This window comes from Sorex fumeus, unplaced genomic scaffold (genome assembly GCF_029834395.1).
Source record: "Sorex fumeus unplaced genomic scaffold, SorFum_2.1 ptg000063l, whole genome shotgun sequence".
Lineage (NCBI taxonomy): Eukaryota > Metazoa > Chordata > Mammalia > Eulipotyphla > Soricidae > Sorex > Sorex fumeus.
The window spans coordinates 71,041,120-71,044,198 of NW_026606120.1; positions in this window are offsets into that span (position 1 = coordinate 71,041,120).

Here is a 3,079-nt window from a genome sequence, read left to right on the forward strand (position 1 = left end):
CACCCCATATGGTCCCCCACCTTTGCCAGGAATAATTCCTGGGTGCAGAGCCAGGAGTAACCCCTGAGCATCACCAGGTGTGACCCAAAAAAGGAAGAAAAAAAAAGAGCTTTATTAGCAACAAACTGTCCTGTCTTGGAGAACCATCTTGCTGGTCTGCTAGATCAAAGGAAGCTGTTTTAAAAGACAAAAACTGAAAAGTCAATTTTTCATGTGGTCCTCCCCAATGGGACCCAGAGGGATTCTTAGAGACCTGGGACCTGGCAGTATTGGGGTGGGGGTGGGAGGAGCAAATGGTTCCAGGGATGCCAGGCCTGGCTTCTTTCTTCCTCCTCTCCTCCCTTCCCTCCTCCTGTCCTCCCCACCCTTTACACTTCCTTCCTTCCTTCTTTCCTTCTCTGTCTTCCTCCCCCTTCACCCCTGCTGTCTTTTTCTCCCTCAGAAAAAATATCCCACAGGGGTGCAGGAGCGATAATACAGCAGGTAAGGCACCTGCATTTCATGTAGCAGACCCAGGTTGGATCCCCAGGATCCCACATGGTCGCCTGAGCACCATCAGGAGTGATCCCTGAGTGAAGAGCCAGGAGTAACCCTGAGCATCACTAGGTATGGCCCCAAAATTAGAAGAAAAGAAAAGAAAAGAAAAGAAAAGATTGCACAGGGCTGTGGCAGAAAGGCAGGAGCCACAGAGGGGCTGCGGCCACAGAGCTACAGATGAATGTCCGGGGCTACGTCCTCCACTGGGGCAGCGGCCAGTTGCTGGCACTCTGGGTCCAGCCACTGGAGCCAGTCTCTGCTCCTGAGAGGGAGCCTGGGCTGGGCTGCGCAAAGGAGAGGTCAGTCTCCTCTGTTCACCTCCATTCGGGGCCTGGCTTCCCCCAGAGCCTACCCAGCCAGTCAGCTTAGGTGTGGGTACAGCCACTGGCCCCCAACCTCCGCCAGTCATGGCAGAGAGCTCTTTTCCGAAGGACAGGAGATGGCTGAGGAGACTCTTAGCTGCTCTGGGGAGAATCATCATCTTCAGAGCGTCCCAAGAATCTCAGGGACATTCTTTTGATTTTCGAGGGTGGCAAACCTAACAGTGCTCAGGGGTTACTTACGGGTTGGTGCTTGGGGTGGCTCCTGGCATTGCTCAGGGCCCACACGGTGTTGGGGATCAAGACACAGCAGCCCTTTGGGTAGGTCCCTGGACCTCAGGGGAACCCTTGTTTGGTGCCGGGACATCAACATTCCTTCCTGACAGGCCCGGAATTTCTCATCAAAACATTCAAAGGAGGAGAACGGAGACTAGAGCCCAGCTCAGGGGCAGCCCCACTTTCTCCCATAGGTCGCTGGTTCTTCGGTGTGGCTTTCCTTGTGACTCTGGGGGTCAAACCCAGGGCCCCCACACACATGCAAGGCAAACGCTCTGTTGCCGAGCCCTGTCCCAGCACAGAACCTTGAGGTGATTTTGTTTGTGGGACACACCTGGTAGTAGACAGAGCTTCCTCCTGACTCTGCGCTCAAGGATCCCTCCTGGGATGCTCAGGGGGCCTGCCAAGTGCTGATGATGGAACTGGGGTCGGCCATATGTCTTAGCTGCTGTATGCCATCTCTCTCCAGCCCAGACAGAGCTTTGCGTTCTGAGGAGTTGGCTTGCCTTGGTATTTCAGGCCCAGGTCTCATACAGGCCAAGCCTGCGAGCCATGTCTCTGCCCGCACCGTGGGAGGTGCTGAAACCTCATGGTTTCAGCCAGGTAGGACCAGCTCTGGGTGTCATTTGGTTCTGACTAAACACAGATGGCAGCCTTTGGGCAAAAGCTCAACTTTGCAGAGCAGGGAGCCCCCAGTTAGCCCCAGACACACGGACTTGACATCAGGCCAGCCCATCTCTCTGCCCGGTCACCAGCTTCTAGATGATGATCACACAGAAAACTCAACAATCCTGGGGCATTTGCCCTTGTCTCACTTCTTCCTCTTCTTCTTCTTCTCCTTCTTCTTCTTCTTTTTTTTTTTAACTCAGTGTTTCATTTAGAAATAATTTTAGATTTACAGAAGTTACAAAGATAGGACAAAGAGTTCCCATAGCTCTTTCTCCCAGCTCCTCCTGATGTCAACATCTTACATAACCAGGGCACTTCAGAAAAGCCCAGAGGTTCACCTTACTGCCACGCTGTTGAGTGAACTGCAGTTCCGTTTAGATTTTCCCCTCCCAGGATCCACACTGCACTTTGTGTTTTGTTTCCTCATGGCTGAAAAGGGCTTCTTGGTTAGACAGAGGGGCTGAGAGTACCGGGGGACTACAAGACCTCCCATTAGTCCATGAGTCGGGGTCTGGGATGGTGTTGGCAGGGCTGCGCCAGGCAGGGGACAAGGTTCAATTCCTGAATAGGGGCCCATGCCAGAGAGGGCAGCTCTGTCCCCTCCTTCAGTTTCCACTGGGAACCAGCTGGATGCCCCGAGATCTGGGGTGGCAGGAGTGTCTCACCTCGCCACCTTTGCTGCCTCATTGGACAAAGATGGAGCTTTAAGGCAGGGAGGCAGAACTGGCTCACTCATGCATCTGTCATTCCAGATCTCTGACTGCTTTGTTCTGTGAACTCTCCCCAGCCCATGGCATTCTGCTATAGGTTGTTAAAAAAAAGGGGGCGGGGGGAGGGCCAGAGAGAGGAGAGCTAGAACAGGGGTTAAGGCGTTTGCCTCATGCCTGTCTGGTCCCGGCTCATCCTTAGCAGCACTGCCAGGGGTCACTCCAGAGTGAAAAGTCAGGAATAACTCCTGAGCACAGTGAGGTCTGACCAAACATCACCCCCTCAACCCTCCCCCCATACACACACAAACCCCTCAGTCATGACACCTGAATCTGAATGAGCCTGAGACTGTGATTTGTAAGGGCTCACCAGGGTCCTGCTCACATCCTGGAGGGGGTGCTCACTGCGTGCCCCTGCTGGCCCAGGGCTGAGTAGCCCCACCACCAAGGGAGTGGAGGAGAAAGAAGGAAAAGAGGCCGAGTCTCTGACGTGACCGCATGAAGGGGCTCAGGGCTCCTGGTCCTGGATTATCTGGTCAGAACCTTAATCACTTCCCAGGAGCACTAAGT